This window comes from Carassius carassius, chromosome 1 (genome assembly GCF_963082965.1).
Source record: "Carassius carassius chromosome 1, fCarCar2.1, whole genome shotgun sequence".
Taxonomy (NCBI): Eukaryota; Metazoa; Chordata; class Actinopteri; order Cypriniformes; family Cyprinidae; genus Carassius; species Carassius carassius.
Window position 1 is genome coordinate 13,451,513 of NC_081755.1, and position 21,646 is coordinate 13,473,158.

Below are 21,646 nucleotides of genomic sequence, written 5' to 3' on the forward strand. Positions count from 1 at the left end.
CTGTGTACTTTCTGAAAACCACATGGTGGTCAGTGTGCACGTGAACACTTTTGCATACTTTCTAAAATCTGCATAAGTGGTAAGTGTGCACGCAAGAATGCTCACTTTCTGAAATCCTGTATGGTAAAGGTTATAGACTCAGCCTCGTTCCCTTTCTTGAGATGATTAGACCTTGGTTCCTTAGGCTCCATTCAGCCAGTGTGTATTTGTTAATACATTTCAAGCATCGCTTGCCTCAACATGAGGGGTTATTTGGACAATTCTCATGGTAGTTTAGCAGCGATCCCCTTTTCCAAGAAGGGTCGCCTATGAGCACACTACTATGAGTGCCACGATAGCCCCTCCTTAGAACAGTATTTGAAAATCCATGCTATGGTAAGTGTGCACGTGAAGTCTTTGCACACTTTCTGAAATCCACACTGTGGTAAGTTTGCACGCTAGTATTCTGCGTTCTTTCTAAAATCCTATATGGTGAGGGCTTTGCGCGGTTGCTTCATGCCCTTTCTTAAGATACTAAAAGCCCCATTCATCTTGGGCGCCACTCCACCTATGTATCCTTGGATACCTATCTAAACAGATTGTTGCTAATAGAGATCTGTTGAGGCAGCTCCTTCAGCAAGCTTATGCGAAAGCTAGTGGTAGCCCCTGTGTGACAGCCAAGACTTGTTATAAAATGCTATGTTCTTAGGTTACGAATGTAACCATGGATCCCTGAGTAGGGAACGAGACACTGTGTCCTCTAGCTCCCTGCCATGCTTCAGACGAAGAAGTGAATGACATGTTCTCCCGGTGCCTTTTTATAGTTGCGCCGTTAGTGATGTCAGAGGCTGTCGCCGGCCAACAAGTTGGTGTTTTTTAATGTATGCTTCAGACACGGGTCAAGACGAGGTGTTCCCCGCTGCGACCCCTAGAGGACGCGTGTCTCGTTCCCTACTCAGGGAACCATGGTTACATTCGTAACCTGAGATGTTTTATTCTTATATCTTATATAGTCTTGAATTGAGCTCAAACCTCATGCTTTAATGATTCTTGGTTGAAATAGTTACAGTCACTGTGTTGATTCAGGTTCACAGTGTTGATTAAGTGACTTAGCTTCCAATGGAGGAACAAAAGCTGGAGCTCAAGAAAACTACAGTCAGCTGTATTCCTCTGTGAACACGAACCATCACAAATCAGACAAATGATTATACAAAACCACATAGGGAGATCAATATGAACCTTGTCTCCTGATGGTTTCATTCAGCAGAGGTAGGTAGAGTACCCAAAAACTGTACTCAAGTAAAAGTAAAAGTACTTCTAGAAATATTTGCTCAAGTAAAAGTAAAAGTACTAGTCTTGAATAGTTACTTGAGTAAGAGTAAAAGAGTATCGGATAAAAAATCTACTCAAGTAGTTAGTTACTAGTTACTTTGGGTCATATATACTGAGCCTATTTTTTCATTTAGATATATAGATAAAATGTATGTAATGTATGTGTGCGTGTATAAATGTATATATTTCATCAGCCTTTACTCCAATTTATGTAATTTATTATAAAACCCTGTCTGTTTACTTAAGTAACAGATTTAGGTGTCATGCCATAACATATTTTTAATACGACTGACTTCATATTAAATGTGAATTTAACATTGAAAGTTAATGTGATAAAATATTATATTGCTACTAAAATATAAATATTGCTACTAATCTTTCATTGTTCTGAAAGAGAGCAAATAACATTTACATTATTAAAGATCATTTTCACTGACAGTCTAGATTTCAATCACTCTCAGAAACTCCCATTAAAATCACTGAAACTGTTAACACTGTGAAATCAATATCTTAATTAAAGATTCGTACACACATCTGCACTTTGTTGTTTCTGACGAGAGAATTCGCCAGAAAGAGGTATTCAGTCAGGAGCGAGTGAAGGAAGCACCGGCATTTTAGCGATGACTCATCAGAACACCTGTGATTGGCCAATGCTTTAATAAGCTCAAAAAGAATCATGTGTGATTGGTTATAATGCGCAGCGCTGTATAAACGCATCTAGCTCTGGCTCAGCGCCAGCAAGCAATCACAGATCTGAATTTAGCAGCTGGACTTGCTGATCGTACTCGCAGCGGTGTGACTGTATTACAATTAATAAAATCTTAATCGGCTATTTTTTGTCTTTTGGAAGCTGCATTCAACATGACTCCCCTCTGTTATAAGCCACACACATACAACAAACTAATGTCACAGTGGTATCGTGTAATGTAATCGAATGTAGCCCAAGTTATTACCTGTTGAACAGTAGACAGCACACGCGGTGTTCATCTAATAAGGATCTCCATCGCTAGCAAATAATAACCTTTGCAGATTTGCTTTCAATTCAGTGCAGTTCCAGCCACGTTTTCAACGCTGCTGATGTTCTTAAACGTTACAACTCCGAGTGAACCACTTCAGACACGACTCAGAACGACTCATTCAAACGGATTCATGAACCAATTCACTCGTTTGCCAATTGGTTTGATCAAGCCTTTGAACAGAATTGACTCAAAAGAATGAATCATTCGCGAATGGGCATCGTTCATTGCCCAGAGAAAAGTAGACGGCGCGTTTGGAATAAACTGAAGCATTTATAACATTTATTGCATTAAGATAAAGTAACGAGAGGAGCCTCGCCCACAGTAACGAAGTAAAAGTACAGATATTTCCCCCAATATTTACTCAAGTAAGAGTATAAAGTACCCACCTTTAAATGTACTCCGAAAAGTATTAGTTACCCCAAAAAATTACTCAAGTAAATGTAACGAAGTAAATGTAACTCGTTACTACCCACCTCTGTCATTCAGTGCCATTATAATAATAGCAATAATCTTTAGTCTTTTACATGTTAAGAAATAAGCTCTGATTTATTTGTATTTATTTGTGATTCTGGTCAGTTTGTTTTGTTTTTCAGCAATCGAATTGGATAAAATCATGAAAATGTGTTGTTCAAAAAAAAAAAAAAAAGGATTCTGGAATTAGATTAGATCACAAAATCCAGTTTTGGTTTTATTCAGAATCAAGTCATTAGTTTGTGTTGTTCAAATCATATATATATATATATATATATATATATATATATATATATATATATATATATATATATGTATATATATATATATATATTAGTGCTGTCTTTAAAACTTTAACTAGATTAATCACACATTTTTTCTGTGATTAATCGCAATTAATCGCAATAAAAAAAGAAATGTTTTTGTACGTTTTTAATATATTTTTTAATGTAATAATTTCACAGTTAATCAAATTAATGTAGAAACAACATAAAGACAGTATATTTTAAATACTTGTTTAAATGGCATCTTTTTATGAATGAAGGCCAGTATTACTGTTATTAATGCAGCTACTGATTTTTTTTTTTTTTTTTACATTTATTATTAGGCTTCAAAAATATAACAGTTTTTAATTTAAGTAAACTTAAAACAATGCTAACATAAACCCATAATAAATGTCATGTTTACTCCTGCCCTTCCTGTCTTAACAGTTAGGAAATATACAGAAATTTAATAAAGTTATCAAAGTTATATGCAGTCTGCACTGCATAAACTATAAATTAAATAGTTAATCCTTATTAAAGCTACAAAAGTTATTTAGTCAAGAGCAGCGAGTCATTTTCTCTGTTCCCTTTGTTCTTTAACTTTACTGACAGAAAGCTTTATTGGCTGCTGTCCCTTTAAGAGCAGACAGACACGCGGATCTATGGATCTCGCCTCATTCTCTCACAACTCTTTTTGTTCATTTTAGACTTTATATAAATCATTTAAGATTGCTCTTATGAGGATAATCGACAAAACTGGCACTTTGGGATGTTTATTGTTAGTTCTAGCGTTTAAGAGAACTGGATTCTGGCGCCCTGTCTATGCATTGTGTGTGTGTGTGTGTGTACGTGTGTACAGTATGTGTCACATAAGGGCATTCACAGACAGCACATTCTCTTTTGTCTTGCCGTGCTTGAAATGTTTAAAAGCATTTAAATGAATAAGAGCGTGATCATATAATGTAAAGCTAGCCAACGGATAAAAGAAAATACGGATGCTGCGTTAATTGCGTTAAATATTGTGACACGTTAAACCAGACAAAAATTAATCGCATGCGTTAACGCGTTAACGTTGACAGCACTAATATATATATATATTAGTGCGAACACAAATTATTGTATGAATGAAAGAATGACGTTTCTGAAAGAATGGTAAATAATTGACTTTTTTCCATCACCATGCCCCTTTAGGGGCTCCGTAGAGCACAAGTGATGCAGATTTGGTCATATGAAAAAGTCTGTATTTGGATCATTGTCATCTAATCCAATTTTGCTTTGAAGAACCAGCAGAATATAAAATTACCTGATCCTGCATATAAAAACATGGGATTTCCAAAACCAGATCATTCTGGCCCAGATTATGCTTTTAGAACAACTGGCCCTATTGTCTCAAGTGCTTAACTGTCAACTTGCACTAATTATGAGAAAAGGCAAAGCTACATGATGATGTAAGAGTTTATCACAATGTGACAGCAACGATTATTTGGTGTTTTGATCGTTTGGGCAGCTGTTCGCAATATTATGTTTTATTTGTCAATAATAAAATGTCAAACGTATATATATATGGTGAAATATGTTTTCCATCATTATACAAGCTAGGTTAATATAAATAATTTCATTACTACTGGATCTGCCAGTTTTCTCCTTGTCAAATGATTATTAATCAGAATCACAAATATGTTAAAGCAGCAGCATTTCCAGCACACTCAGGACCCTATCATACACCTGGAACAATGTGGTGCCAGACGCAACTCAAATGTTTTATGCTAGTGTCAACCGACACGATTGTAATTTTCACATCCTGTGCCACATTGTTTAAATAGCAAATGCATTTGTGCCCATTGACTAGAACCAACTAAAACTTGGTCAAAAGTTTTGTACAATGTTTTTTTTGTTTTTGTTATTCAAAAAGCGCATTAGTAATCACAACAAGCATACACTTTGTTTATTACACACACAGGGATGTGCAGCACACAAACATTTTTAGAAATGAAAAATTTAATTCCGCCATGTAAATGCGCAACTGGCTTTTTAAGGGAATGGGAGATGAGAATGGTTTATGGCACATTACACCCAAAACACACACATTACTCATTAAGAAAATAGGGACTACCCCTTTAGACCACGTCAGCCACGCCTACTGGTTTCCCCATCCTTTAACTAGTAAAAGTGGATTCAGACATGTCCTAAGCATAATGGCACCATGTGCTTTAGACCATGCTCTTAGATCGTTATAATAGGGCCCTCAGTGTCTGGATTCACACACTCCATAACTGGACTGTATTAGTGGACAAATGTAGGAAATATGAGTGAGGGTATAAGGGGCGATTTAACATACAGTCAGAGTATTATACTAGGGAGCCCTCAACTGTATGTATTAGTGATGGGTTGGTCCGATTTTTTTCCAATCCGCGGGTCCCGCTTTTCTGAAATTATTTGGCCCGCCCCGCAAATAAAGTAAACTTTCTTTACCCACCCCGACCAGCTGAGACATCACGCAAGTTACGTTGTTACATAGACCTTTATATTGTAACCTTACCAAAGAACCTAATAAAATATGAAAATATATACTGACAAATGTCAAGGGTGCATTATTATAGCGCGAAAGCACATTAATGCAATGCGTGATGTTATGGGTATGGGTGTGTTCCTTTCTTGGGATTTGGTTTTGTTTTTTCCTTGTGTTGCAGGCGGCCGCAGAGATACAGGACACCTGACTCCCATTAGGAGGTGGAGATAAATATCGTGGTTTTATGCAATGAGCGAGGCACGGAGAGTTGACATCATCTCCGGTTGGCCTCGGGTTGCCTCGTTTTGGGATCGATCGTTGTCTGCATTTTGTATTCTGTAAACCCCTAGATCTTGTAATAAATATTAATTATATTAATTCAGTGGTGTGGCTGTCCCATCTTTGTTGCGGTTACGAGCTGGCCGTAACAAATTGGGGGCTCATCCGAGAGACGTGTTTGGTAATTAGAAGCACCTGTTGGTATTTTCAGCAGTTCAGCTGTTTGCAGGAGAGTGTGCGGACAGATCGATGTGTAAGTTGGTTAGTCACTGCTCTTTGTCGATTGTTCATCGCAATTGTTTGCCACTCATTTACATGAGAGGAAAGTGAGGTAGGTGAGTTTGATTTTCACCTAACCTACGTTTGTAATGCGATATTGAAATGCTGCGGAGGTAGACATATGTTCTACTCTTGTTTGGCATTTGTTTGTTTGACTGATGAAGGCAGTTGAGACCGGTTGTCGATGTACATGTCGATGTGTATGAAGGTTGTTTATGATAACTTTGGGTGGTGTATGTACGTTGTTTGGTAGTCTCCGTTAAAGTTGCGTGAGATTTATAGCGAGGATTAAATTGATTGTTTGTCTTCTCATATTGGTGGCTTTTCCCTTGTTAGGCTGAAGCAACGCTTGCGTTGACCCTTTATTATTTTAGTTTGTTGTTTTTGTGCTGACGCTGGGCTGAGGGCACTGCCGCTGTACCAGTCTCTCTCTGGTTTATCCGAGAGTAGTCTGTACTGATGGTATTCGAGTGCTTAAAGTCACTTAGCTCTTGGAAGCACGAAGCTTAGGGTTGAGGTAGTGTTTTATGTAGGTAGAGGGGAAAGTCATTAAATGTGAGAAGTTTGAAAAGAGTTGACGTTTAAAATTATGTTCTAGAGGTTGATTGTGCTTTTTAAGATGACTACATTATTAGATGAGTTTTTTGAGCATCCCACTGAGGAGAACTTTTATAAGCTTTCTAAGAAACAGTTATTGGAAGTAGCAGAAAAGTATGAAATCAGCCTTACCACTAAAGAAAAGAGTTTAAAAGAGGGAGTGGTATTTGTTGTTAAAACTGCCCTTATTGATTTGGGCATTCTTGTTGTATCTGAATCAGGGGTGACTGGAGATCAAGGAGAAAAGGATGTTCCTGTGTGTACACTTTCATCTCTGTCGTTTGAAGAGCAGAAGGCGTTGTTGCTCTTGGAGATGGAGAAGAATAGAATAAGTCAAGAAGTTGAGCTGCGTAAGCTGGATATTGAATCTCAAAGGTTTGCTCTGATTAGAGAAGGTAAGTTGGGATGTCATTCAGGGAATCTGCAGGCCTCAGTTAGTCCAGCTCCAAAAGGTTTTGATGCTTCTCGTTCTCTTAACCTCATGCCGAAATTTGATGAGGACGACTTAGATACTTTCTTTACTCTTTTTGAACGGTTGGCTGATCTAATGGGATGGGAAGTTTGTGAGCGAACGCTACTTTTACAGTGTGTGTTTTGTGGTAAAGCTCAAAAAGCCTACTCGACACTTAGTGTTCGCGACAGTCAAGTTTATAGTAGGGTAAAGGACGTGGTGCTGAAGGCATATGAGTTAGTTCCGGAAGCTTACAGGCAACGGTTTCGGACTTTACGAAAAGGTACGCAGCAGTCTTTCACGGAGTTTGCAAGAGAGTTAAGGATTCAGTTTGATCGTTGGTGCTCTGTTTCACAGGCAGATGATTTTGATTCACTCTATGAATTATTATTGTTGGAACAGTTTAAAAACACTTTACCTGAAAACGTGGCTATTTTCATAACCGAGCGTAGTACTCTGAATGTAGAGGCAGCAGCTGTCCTTGCTGATGAATATGTGTTGACTCATAGAGATGTTAAAAAAAATCATTGGCGTCGTTTACATGGCTCTGTGGAAAGTGCTCCTATGGAGACTCATTCTTTTTTGCCTGTTAATGTGAAACTTGAGAAAAAGCAGGGAAGTTTGGTTGATAGAAGTGATCAGTGTGCTTATTGTTTGAATCAAGGACACTGGAAAAAAGATTGCCCAGCTCTTAAAGCAAAAGTGAACCGTTCTAAATCTGACCCAAAATCTGCTCTTGCTGTGTCTTCAGTTATTGAATTGGCTGTTCCTGATGTTGATGTAGCCGGTATTCGAGAAAGTTTGGTGTCAGGTAATGAAGAAAAGTTGAGTTATGCTCCTTTCATTACTGACGGCTTTGTGTCTCTGGTTGGAAGTGATGAAAAAGTTCCCGTTAAAATTCTTAGAGACACTGGAGCTTCTGAGACTTTTATTTTAGAGTCTGTTTTGTCTTTTTCTGAGAGTTCCAGTACTGGAAATGAGGTGTTAATAAAAGGAATTGGGTTACAAGTTCTGCCTGTTCCATTGCACTCAATTGTACTTGAGTCAGACTTGGTCAATGGTCAGGTTACTGTAGGCGTGAGACCTTCTCTGCCAGTGGAGGGCATCTCGGTTATTCTGGGTAATAATTTGGCTGGGGGGCGTGTCTGGAGGGATGTACCACCTCCTCCTATTGTAACAGATTCTCCTTCCTTACCAGCACAAGCTGATGTTGATCAACAGTTTTCTGAAGTGTTTGTGACTTGTGCTGTTACGCGGGCAATGAGTAAGAAAGTGTGAAAATCAGGATTAAGAGTTCAAATCTGATTGTGAAAAGAGAATGATTCCTGGTTTTTCGTATCTTTTACCTTCTGTTTCTCAGCAGGATTTGGTGGTGGCGCAACAGGAGGATGCCACCTTGAAGGAAATGTTTTCTGCCACATTGTCCACTGAAGAGGTAGCGAGTGCAGCAAGTGGTTTTTTCATTGAGGATGAGATCCTGTTACGGAAATGGCTATCTGGTAGTGAAGTACCCTTGGGTGAGGCCTGTATTCAGGTGGTTGTGCCAATATCTCTTCAAGACACCGTTTTACGTACTGCACATGGCGACGCTGCGGGTCATTTTGGAGTTAACAAAACTTAGAATCATCTGTTGCGCTACTTTTATTGGCCTCGTATGAAAAGAGATGTTCGGAAGTATATTAAAACTTGTGAAACCTGTCAGCTTACAGGGAAGCCGAACCAGGGTCTAAAACCAGCACCGCTGTATCCAATACCAGCGATTGAACCACCATTTCAGCATTTGATTGTGTGGGTCCATTACCCCCTTCTAAATCAGGTAATGCTTATTTGCTTACAGTCATGTGCCAGAGTACTAGATACCCTGCTGCCTATGCTCTTCGCTCAATCACTACTAGATCAATTGTTAAGGCGTTGACACAGTTTATTTCTGTGTTTGGGATTCCTAGGGTTGTTCAAAGCGACCAAGGATCAAATTTTACTTCTCATATGTTTCAGGAAGTTTTGCGGCAGCTTGGTGTGAAGTGCAATCATTCTAGTGCTTACCATCCACAGAGCCAGGGGGCTCTGGAACGCTTCCACCAGACATTGAAGTCTTTGCTTCGGGCCTATTGTGTGGAATTGAAGCGTGATTGGGAGGATGGTTTGCCCTGGTTGTTGTTGGCAGCTCGGGAGGTGGTTCAGGATAGTCTAGGTTTTAGTCCAAATGCGTTGGTCTTTGGTCATAAAGTGCGTGGACCATTGGCTGTTCTTCATGATGGACTGAAAAAAGGGCCTGACCCACCTCAGAGTTTGTTACAATATGTTGACGGTTTTAGACTACGTTTACTCCTAGCTGGTCATATGGCAAAAGACAACTTGTTTAACAAACAAAAGAAGATGAAGCGGTTGTTTGATCGACGTACAGAGACTCGTGTGTTTTGTCCAGGGGATCAGGTGTTGGCTTTGTTGCCTCTTCCTGCTTCTCCTTTCTGTGCCAAGTTTTCAGGTCCATATACTGTGGTACGTCAAGTTGGTGACCAAAATTACTTGATCTCAACACTTGGGCGGAAAAAAAAGCACACAGTTGTGCCATGTTAACTTGTTAAAATCCTTTTATTCCCGTTCGTTGGTGTCCGAGAAGGCTCATGTAGCGGTGGCTGTAGCTTCAACTGTGGAAGTGGTTGAGGATGTTAAAGTACCTGAGGATTGTATGCTGCAGCCCCGGCTTAAAAATTCTGAGACTCTTAATAACTTGGAGGGTTTTGTGCAGCATTTGTCCCTACACCAGAGAGCGGAGTTGTTGTCTTTGATTTCCGAGTTTCCCAAATTGTTTTCAGATTCACCGTCATGCACTCATTTGATAGAGCACGATATAGATGTTGGTGATGCGAAACCAATACGCCAGCGTTTTTATCGTGTCTCTTTGGATAAACAACGGCATCTTGAGTCTAAAATTAGGTATATGGTTGAAAATAACATCGCCAAACCTTCATATTCAAGCTGGGCATCACCTTGTTTACTGGTGGGGAAGTCAGATGGATCGTACCGTTTCTGTACAGATTACCGAAAGGTAAATAATGTGAAAAAACCAGATTCGTTTCCATTGCCCCGAATGGAAGACTGTGTAGATTCGGTCGGTTCAGCAAAATATGTCAGTAAATTTGATTTATTGAAAGGATATTGGCAAGTGCCTCTAACCACTCGTGCACAGGAGATTGCCTCATTCATTACCCCTTCAGGGCTATATTCGTATTCTGTAATGAGTTTTGGCCTTAGAAACGCACCTGCTATCTTCCAGCGTTTGATGAACCGTGTAACCTCCGGGTTAAATGGTTGTGCTGTTTACTTGGATGATGTCGTGGTATATAGTGACACGTGGGAGCAGCATCTTTTACGCATTCGAACACTGTTTGAGCGTTTGGTAGAGGCTAGGCTCACAGTCAACTTGGCTAAGTGTGAGTTTGCCAAGGCGACTGTGACCTATTTGGGGAAGGTAGTTGGGCAGGGTCATGTTCGTCCGTTGCGCGCTAAGGTCTTGGCAATTGACTGTTTTCCTCCACCTAACACGAAACGAGAGCTAATGCGTTTTCTGGGTTTGGTGAGCTATTACAGGAGCTTTTGCCCAAATTTTTCGTCAGTGGTTGCTCCTCTGACTGATTTATTGAAGAAAAACGTAACATTTGAGTGGTCATTGCAGTGTGAACAGGCTTTTGATAATGTGAAATTGTTGCTTAGCACTGCCCCTGTGCTGGTTGCTCCACGCATTGGACAGCCTTTTCAGATCCAGGTTGACGCTAGTCAAGTTGGTGCTGGAGCGGTATTGTTGCAAACGGATGAACAAGGTATAGAAAGACCAGTTTGTTATTTCTCTCGGAAGTTTAAGTCTCACCAGTTGCATTACTCCACCATTGAAAAGGAGGCCTTGGCGTTGATTTGGGCTTTACAATTTTTTGAAGTTTATTTAACAAGTGGTACCTTTCCAGTTGTGGTGTACTCTGACCACAATCCACTTACCTTTTTGCATTCTTTGCAGAGCCCAAACCAGCGTCTTATTCGATGGTCTCTCTTCCTACAACCCTATCCTTTGGATATTCGACACATAAGGGGTGTGGAGAATGTACTGGCTGATGCCTTATCTCGTGCCCATGCGCCGGGAGTTGCTGATTCAATTTGTAGAGGGGGATCAGGTTAAAGGATCATACTGGGTTTGCTGTGGGTTTAGTGGTTATGTTTAGACCTTTTGTAACTTAATGAATACCTAATTTTCACATTTTAGAGGTCCTCTTGTAAGGATCCTCTCTCTTAAGGGGGGAGGTGTTATGGGTATGGGTGTGTTCCTTTCTTGGTATTTGGTTTTGTTTTTTCCTTGTGTTGCAGGCAGCCGCAGAGATACAGGACCCCTGACTCCCATTAGGAGGTGGAGATAAATATCATGGTTTTATGCAATGAGCGAGGCACGGAGAGTTGACATCATCTCCGGTTGGCCTCGGGTTGCCTCGTTTTGGGATCGATCGTTGTCTGCATTTTGTATTCTGTAAACCCCTAGATCTTGTAATAAATATTAATTATATTAATTCAGTGGTGTGGCTGTCCCATCTTTGTTGCGGTTACGAGCTGGCCGTAACAGTGAGCGCAGATCTCTCTGCTCGCGTGCGGATATTCCTGATCTCCTACAAAACTGGACGTGCGCTCTAAGATATATGCTGCTCTCGCCCGAAAACCGCACTTAAAACGCATCTCTCCTCTCGCTCAAATCTCTCTGGTCTCATGTGCAGTATATATTCATTATTTATGCACCTAATTAAGCTATATCGATCCAAGTACACAATATCTATATAAGCCTATATGACCACATTAATTTTTTAATCATATGCTTTTTTGTTTGTTTAGATAAATTGTTCAGAAGGGTTTGACCAAACTGTTAAGCTAGGTTATTTACAAACCATCCAAACACCTGATTCATTTGTAATACTATTAAATTGTAAAGAAATTACAAATCCATCTTTGAAATCTGATTGGTTGATAACTTTTGACGTTTAATTCATGTGTGAAAATAATTCATATCTACAGCGCATTAGAGTACAGAGATTTGAGCGTGCACAAACTGTCAATAATAAAATAGTAATAAAATAACAAAAATGCCATTTTGTGCAAGAGCAAAGAAAATTTGTGCGCGAGAGAAGAGACTGCGCTCACGTATTGTATTAATGTGCTTTCGTGCTACAATAATGCGCTCTCGACATTTGTCGTTAAAATAACTCTATAAAAATATATATTCCAAATATTTAATATGGGCTATAGGGCCTATAGGGCCCCAACCCGCCCTGCAAATAAAGTGCCAATTTCTTAGTAATGGCTGCAAAAATGCAGAGCATAAATTCCGGCTGCATCTGAGGCAATTCTATCCCATTATATGCATTCATCAATTTTTACAGATTATATAATACTTATTGTTGCTATATGGGCGCTTTGTTTTTCTTGTTGTTTTATACAAAACCTCATGATATAAACGATTAAGCAGTTATATGAGTTATATAAAAGTATATTGCTAGATGACAACTAACCTACTTTTACGATCTTAAAACACACAAAAACATTAACCTTTACATACAAAGTGTTTGAGTAAGGAAAATGCTGTACTATTCAAACAACTTCAGTTATTTATTTATTTATTTACCCTTGAATTGCGAAAAAGTGGAGAATTGTCCCTTTTAGGCTGTGTGCGGCACATCAGTCTGAGTGGAGGCAAGGTGAAGTTACGAGGATTCGTTGAGAGTTTGAGGATCCAATGGAGTAACAAATTTTTAAAAGCTCTTTTTAACACTTATCATTTGTTAAATATGTGTGAAACCCTCAAAAACCAATTATAAAAGAGATATGAAGTTTGGATAATTTTTATGGCACACCTTACTGGGCTAGGGTCACGTAATGTCACTTTATAGTATTTTCAGAGCAGTGATCTCACTGTTGAGGTTTGGAAACATGTTATTGCTGGCTGTGAGAACTGGCTGTGAGAGTTTGTTTGACCACAGAGGTTATTAAAGAAACTCACTTGAAGAAAGAAGAGGAACTGTCATCTTAACCACACACAATTGATGATCTCTGGACCCAGTTTGGACTGATGGGTGTGAATTCTCACACATTCAAGGAGTTTTTTTTTTTGGTCACACATTTACACTACAGTGCAAAAAACAGTGAAAGAAAAAAGACGTTTCAAAGTGCAAGTTTTTGAAACAATACTGTTATTTTTTTTGTGTGAACTACAAATAAATAACTGTGAAAATGGTGACAATCTTATGCATGCATATTACATGTTCAAACATCCCCAACTACTGGCCTGGCATGAATAATGCTACTTGTTTCTCTTCTGGTTTAAGTTTTTTTGACAACTCTAACAATGTGTTTTCAGATCACTACTCTCACTATCACTCGCAAACCACACACATCGCAAAATATAGTATGGACTGCCTTTATGGTGCTTTCATGTCCTTTCTAGAACATGACAGTATCTGCTCACTATATGCATACATTCATTGCATGGGGAAGAGCAGCATGAACACTCCTCAAAACATCTCCTTTTGTGTTCCACAGGGATAGCATCCATTAAGTTAAGCCGGCACACACAAACATCGCACACACTGTAGGCAGCGCAATCATAACAACCTGCACACTTCTCCTATGTCTGCTAAAACATTACTTTATGTTTCTATTGGTCTCTGGAATTGCCAGTCAGCTGTAAACAAAGTAGATATTATTACTTCTATTACTAGTCATTCAAGACTAAACAGTCCCTGACAGAGACATAGATCAAACCAGAGGACACTGGTACTTCTACAGCACTCTCCAATCGTTTCTCCTTATTGAAATAGTAAATGAGATTTATACAGAAAGCTTGCAAAGTGTGCTCCCTTTCATGGCTGAAGCTGTCCATAACAAACAATGTAAACAGGTGTTATGTTCCCCTCCTCTCTAGGGGTTTGTGAGGGGAAGTAGAAAAGAAAAATGCATAAATAAAAATAAATAAATAAAAAAGCAGCAAGAACACACTTCAGTCCTCTGTCCCAGAGATGACACCAGTTCAGATATATACAAAAATGGAGATTTATTTATAAAAAATACAACAATTTTTAACATAAACCCACAAACGGACTTGGCCAACATGTGGCCTCAAGGTGGCACTGCTGGCCAGCTGCCAGCAATGGTATGTACCCTTTCAGCCAGAGCTGGGCCATTTGTCTACATTTGTGGCAATGACGGCACGAGACGTATCCAGCTGCAGACTCGCAGACCACCAGCGCTGCCAGGACCCCGGCGCCAGGACCGGAAGTGAGGGGCGGAGTAAGCACAGAACCGGAAGTGAGGGGCGGAGTAAGCACAGAACCGGAAGTGAGGGTTGGAGTTGTCTAAGTTCTATGGACGGTTCGATTAATTTTGGCATGTTGTAAATGGGCCTTGCAGTGACATTGTATGGTGTTCGGGTCTGTAGGTTTTTCAAAAAAAATAATAAAATAAATACGATTCATTGTTGTGTGTGTGTGTGTGTGTGTGTGTGTGTGTTTTCATGTATATGGTGTATGAGGACACAATAAATGTACATAATGACATAGGCATTAGAACGCAAACATGGTTTATAAGGACATCTGTGTCCTCATAAACCAAAATATAAATAATCCAAAAAATGCAGCGTGTCCACCAGACCCATGAACACTGGCTGAATATCAAAAATATGAACACCACACAGGGGTTAAAGAAGTTTATCTAGTGAAAGTGTTTGTTCCATATTCCTCTGTTATATGTATTGTTTGTGAGATATTGTTACCTTTATAGTTGAGTTTTCATTTATTAAACCCCATCTGTCAACGTTGAGATAATTGTGTGGTGCATTGATCTCTTGTAGAGACATAACGATTCAGAGGGGGGACTCTTTACCTCTGCTGGAGCAGTGCAAAAAGTGTTGCAGTTATTACCACTGCCCTTTTTGCTCGGCTAGTGTATTTAAGCCAGCTAAAAAAAAGCAAAGTAAACAGTCATGTTCAAATCCACTTCAACAAGGCAGTTGTCTAATGAGGTATGAGTATCTTGAGTTATTTGTTTAATATATGTACATTGTACACCCAATATATTTTAGCGTAATAGTTTATCAGTATACTAATTTTTTTTAGGCTTCACTATAGACAGATGTGAACTGGGATGTAGAGCAGCACTGCATTACCACTGCCCATACTGTGATACTACAGTTTTAAGTCATCATGTGCCCATGTGGCATAGTTTACAGTTTAAAATGCAATCTTCAAGCAGAAAGCCCTCTATATTTTACTTGATCTCCTGTTCTCGTGGAAGTATCTGCCGAACATCATTATTTATGACTTTGCACGTGGTTTAGCAACACATGCCAATCTAAGGGCACCAGAAAGCATACCTGTTTGTCCATATTAAGGACGATTAGCAGAACCCAATGAAGAAAACATTAAACTTGCCAAATCTGGAAATCTGAAAGTGTCCCTTCCTTGGCTGGAAGAAAAAATGAGTGTGAGCAATCCTCAAGGACACCCAGCGACATGGTCTTCCGATCATTACGTATTGTCTGATCGTTTTCACGAAAGCAAAAGCAAAGACAGTAGAGATGTTCTGAGGAAGATCACTATTGTGCCACAACTAGCTGGCAAAATAAATAGCCAGTTCGCAAAGATGAGAAAAAATTACTAAGAAGAAAGAAAGTGACATTCAGCCAAGTATGGTGACCCATACTCAGAATTTGTGCTCTGCATTTAACCCATCCGAAGTGCACACACACAGAGCAGTGAACACACACTGTGAGCACACACCCGGAGCAGTGGGCAGCCATTTATGCTGCAGCACCCAGGGAGCAGTTGGGGGTTCAATGCCTTGCTCAAGGGCACCTAAGTCATGGTATCGAAGGTGGAGAGAGAACTGTACATGCACTCCCCCCACCCACAATTCCTGCCGGCCCAAGACTCGAACTCACAACCTTTCGATTGGGAGTCCGACTCTCTAACCATTAGGCCACGACTTCCCTACTTTTTGAACATGTCTCGGCCATCGACACATCTGTTTCAAATGAGGAACATAATTCACCACTATAACGAAAGCAAGAACAACAAAGTGAGGACTAGATTAACGAAGACTTTTGGATCAAAGTTCGTAAATGAATATGCATGGACAGGCTGTGCTGGGTAAATTAAGATATCATTATCTATGTGTGTGTGTATTTATTAAGTTGATTAATTAAGTAGTGGAAATCCATAGGCCACCATCCAGTGTGTGTGTTTAAAGGAAATACCTCTTGTTGGCTGTTTGTTTTCTTATAGAAAATTCTGACATCTCCACCGAGGAGCCAGTCCCCATAGACATTGAGATGGAGGACACAACCTTGACCTCAGTGATAGTCCCAACCAGTAGTAAGTGTTAATATATCTTGTATTAAGTCTTAATATATCCTGATGCAAGTTGTATGTAATTATACATTTTGACTATTACAGCAGAAAATTAAATTGTGAGTAACCTCAAACACCTGTCTGCCAGTAGAGTGTGTTGGGATTGTCCCCCAAGTCATAGGCAATCAGCAATGGTATGTGAATTTGCAGAAATGCAAAATTTTTCAATATACAGTACAGACCAAAAGTTTGGACACACCTTCTCATTCAAAGAGTTTTCTTTATTTTCATGACTATGAAAATTGTAGAGTCACACTGAAGGCATCAAGGGCTATTTGACCAAGAAGGAGAGTGATGGGGTGCTGCACCAGATGACCTGGCCTCCACAGTCACCGGACCTGAACCCAATCGAGATGGGTTAGGAGTGAGCTGGACCGCAGACAGAAGGCTAAAGGGCCAACAAGTGCTAAGCATCTCTCGGGGAACTCCTTCAAGACTGTTGGAAGACCATTTCAGGTGACTACCTCTTGAATCTCATCAAGAGAATGCCAAGAGTGTGCAAAGCAGTAATCAAAGGAAAAGGTGGCTACTTTGAAGAACCTAGAATGTGACATATTTTCAGTTGTTTCACACTTTTTTGTTATGTATATAATTCCATATATAATTCCACATGTGGATGCAAAACGGAGCTTGAATCAGCCTGAAGGGGTTGCATTCGCTATAACAACTGCCTCTCTCTACATTATCCTGCTTATTACATGGCTACATATCAAATAAATCAACAATTTGACACAAATTATTGATTTAAAAAAGAGTTTATTTATTTAAAAACTATTGTATTGCTTCCACTAAAGAAAAGTCTGTTCCGTCTCTACGGTTAGAATCCTGCATCCATAGCAATGCTCTGCTCTGCATGGCAACTATTGTTATACTCCACAGCAGTCTGTTATAAAAAAAAAAAAAAAAAAAGAGACCACATTCTACATTAGAATTCAACCAAGCCATGTAATAAACTTGCTTAATGGTTACTTGCATGATGTTCTGGTTTTGCATGCTTTGACCGTTTAACAAAAAATATATATATTCAGAGCTTCAAACTGTGCTGCACAATGTAACTTCATATTAACTGTTTAATTATTTGTGTATTTTTGTTGCAGTAAGATGACAGCCACAATTTCACCTGGCTAATGGCTACTACTGAAAAACAAGGTTGGTTATAAAGAAGTAGGCTAAAGTTTGAAAGACTGAAGTGTCAAACCCTTAATTACCTGGTTTTTTTTTTCAGGATATCCTACAACAAATTGGGGGTGTTGACTGTGGAGTCTTCATGTTGATGGTGAGATATTCTGGTTTGATTGTTTTTTTATTTGACTATAATGTTTCTTAACTTTTGCTGTTTTCCAGTATGCTCTACATCTTGTCATGGGAGCACCCTTTGATTTTACATCTGTAAGTAATTACCAGTTCAAGTAATTGACCTTTATGATGTTGTAGCAGTTGAAATATCAAGATTTCACTATGTTTGTCTTTCAGTGCGACTTTCCAAACATTCGGAGATGGTGGTGTTTACTTCTTTTAGAAAACTTTGGGGGTTTCTCTGAAAGGTAGATACTGGACATTTACTCCAGCCCACTGTTACATTTTTACCCTCTTATGATTAATTTTAAATGAATCAACGTATATTCCAGTGCAGAAAGAAAACTCGAAAGAAGAGAACAAGCTATGCTTAGCAGCTGTCACGATCATTAGCTGGAGTGCCCATGAACTTCTGTAGAGGGCACTCCACTCAGGACCATTCCACCCATCAACCACCAGATGTCACCATATCATCACTTGGACACTAGCACCTCTCATACTGTTGCACCACACCCAAACTACATCTCCCATGAGTCACTGCATCACTATCACCTTGCCACACCTGCACCTCATTCATCAGCCAATTTCCTTGCCACACCTGCACCTCATTTACACACGCATAAGCAGCACAATCACTCTCACTCACTGCAAAGTCTTGTTTAGACTGTCTGACATTTCTGAGCGTTTTTCACCTGTGTTTGTTATTCCCGTGTTTGACCTTTGGACTGTGTATTCGACTCTGATTTCTCCGCTGCCTGCCCCGATCTCCGCTTGATTCTGGTTTCGATTCTACACCTGACACCATTCCTGATTTCTGCCTGTCTGACCATTCTCTAAATAAATACTGCATTTGGATCCGAACGCCTCTGACTCTCTTCATAACAGCAGCAGTGAAGCAGTGTGTATATATATATATATATATTTATATAATTATAATATATCTTAACATACATTTATAAGAAATATTAAAGTCACATTTTCCTTTAACTATGTGTAATAAAGGAGCACCCAATAATCTGGCACATGAACAAAGCTCTGGAATGGCTCCATTGCAAAAGCCATCTATTCAAGGGTCCAGTGGAGGAGCCTCTTTTCATCCGAATGAATGAAGCTCAGAAGGAAAAAGTCCTCAACAATCTCCAGGAAGAGACAGAAGATTCAAAATACATTTTTGTGTTTCACTTTGAGCTCAGGGATGACATGGATATTTTTTGCAAGAATGCCATGACAAAATGGGCCTCAGAGTAAATTCTGCGTGTGACATTTTTTGAAGTTTATTTAAAAAAAAATATTTTAAAACAATTTAAAAAATCGTCTTTTTTCAATTTCTTTTTTTTCTATTTTTGAAATAAAAAATGCATGCTGCACATATGTTCTAAAAAAAATAAAGGATGTTTTATATAAAATCCCCATAAGTTTCAAGCATTACTTTTTTCAACAGCATGACCAGGAAGTAATAATACAATGAAACAGATAACTATACAATTATATTACACAAGATTAATGTTTTAAAATGCTTATTGTACTGTAACCATACCTTAATGCATCATTATAACAAAGTATGACGTTTCGTGTGTAATAAAAGCTCCAAAACCTTAAGTGGCACTACTCGGCGGTAAACTCCGACCCTCACTTCCGGTTCTGTGCTTGTGTCTTTATCATAGGTCTTTATATGGTGTCTTTGACAATTATTACTCCGCCCCTCACTTTCGGTCCTGGCGGCGGGGTCCTTGACAATTATTACTCCGCCCCTCACTTCCGGTCCTGGCGGAGGGGTCCTGGCAGCGCTGGTGGTGCTGTGAGTCTTCAGCTGGATATTATTGGATGGCACGGCGGGGATCCGGCAAACAACATGAGGGCTGATTGTTGATGGGAGGAGTGTGGCCCAGATCAGTCCAGTGATATGTGGTCCAAATCAGGCTAAGATCTGGCAGCATATTATGTGACCCATGATAAACAAGATAAATACAATATTGCATGATAATGGTTAAATGATCACATACATTTTAATGAAGTTTAGTATTGTTAAAATCTAGTCTTTGAAATGGCAAGTCAAAACATAATGAAATATTATCATTTAAAAATTAAGCACATCATTCAACTGTATTAAACTGCACTTAATTATAATTTTATTAAATTTTATATTATTATTCTTGGTACAAATAATCTTAGAATCCTTACATGAGAAGAGAGAAAGAGAGAGAGTATTTAACCATTATTATGTAATATTTATTTGGTTTACTATGGGACACACACTGATCTATAATAGTGTAATAGAGAGTGGGGGCACATAATTTTTCATTAGTATGCTGTCATGTACAAGCATTAAATAAAATGATCATGAAAGTATTTTATTTTTATTTAAATCCTGTATCCATTTGATACTCGGTGTGAGGAACAGATCCAAATTCAAACCGCATTCATCGGCGATATGTATCTCCTTCCTCTGTAGCTATAGTAACTATTTAAAAATGTGCCGTTAAGAAGTTTTACAACAAGTTTTACGGCAGCGATATCAAACGCTCATTGGCTCTCATCGGTTTCGTCAGAGATTGCGACATGCCATGTTTCTGGTGATGCGTGTTTTGAATGAGAAACACGCGCCTTGAGGGAGTGGATCGGGACAGTATTTTCAGCGTTTAACAACTTAAATTATGCCCTGCTCCTCACACTACTATTATATTCTGCAAGAATGGACTGCTGCAATGCATCGTCATTTGGACTACTGTGGTACTGCTCTTTGTCACATCTGTAATAAATTATTATGATTAAGTTACATGTGTCTATCTGTTACGTTTCTCTTATAGACTGTATACTTTATACACTCACTCTTTATTGATTGAATTGTTCTTTATAAAAATAAATAGAAAACCAATGCAATAAATTTTTTACATGATGTGTGGGGTTTAAGTTTGATTTTCTATTCTGTTTAATGTACTTTATTGGCATAGTTTGTGTCTACATTAAAGAATGTCACAAAATGAATAATTGAGATCATAGTAATATACAAGGTAATAATATGAAATATTAAAATTCCCAGACAGCAATATAGTGTTTGCCCAGATCCCGCCCACATCTGGCCCGTGTGAAACCCATTCGGGCCGGATCTGGGCCGACACTGCTTGTTGTCTGGGTTGGGTCTGGTGTGGCTCAGATTTGGGGATTCTGGTTTACTTAAGGCTGAGAATTGCCACCAATAATAAAACCTGTTTTGGCCCAGATCAGGGCAAGCTAAGGCTAACTAACTGCCTGAGATTTGGGCCGGTTATCAAGTCAAGTCAAGTCAAGTCACCTTTATTTATATAGCGCTTTAAACAAAATACATTGCGTCAAAGCAACTGAACAACATTCATTAGGAAAACAGTGTCAATAATGCAAAATTACAGTTAAAGGCAGTTCATCATTGAATTCAGTGATGTCATCATCTCATCTGAAATGACCCCAACTAAGCAAGCCAGAGGCGACAGCGGCAAGAAACCAAAACTCCATCGTGACAGAATTGAGAAAAAAACCTTGGGAGAAACCAGGCTCAGTTGGGGGGCCAGTTCTCCTCTGACCAGACGAAACCAGCAGTTCAATTCCAGGCTGCAGCAAAGTCAGATTGTGCAGAAGAATCATCGGTTTCCTGTGGTCTTGCCCTGGTGGTCATCTGAGACGAGGTCTTTACAGGGGATCTATATCTTGGGCTCTAGATGTCCTGGTCTCCGCTGTCTTTTAGGGATGTAGAGGTCCTTTCT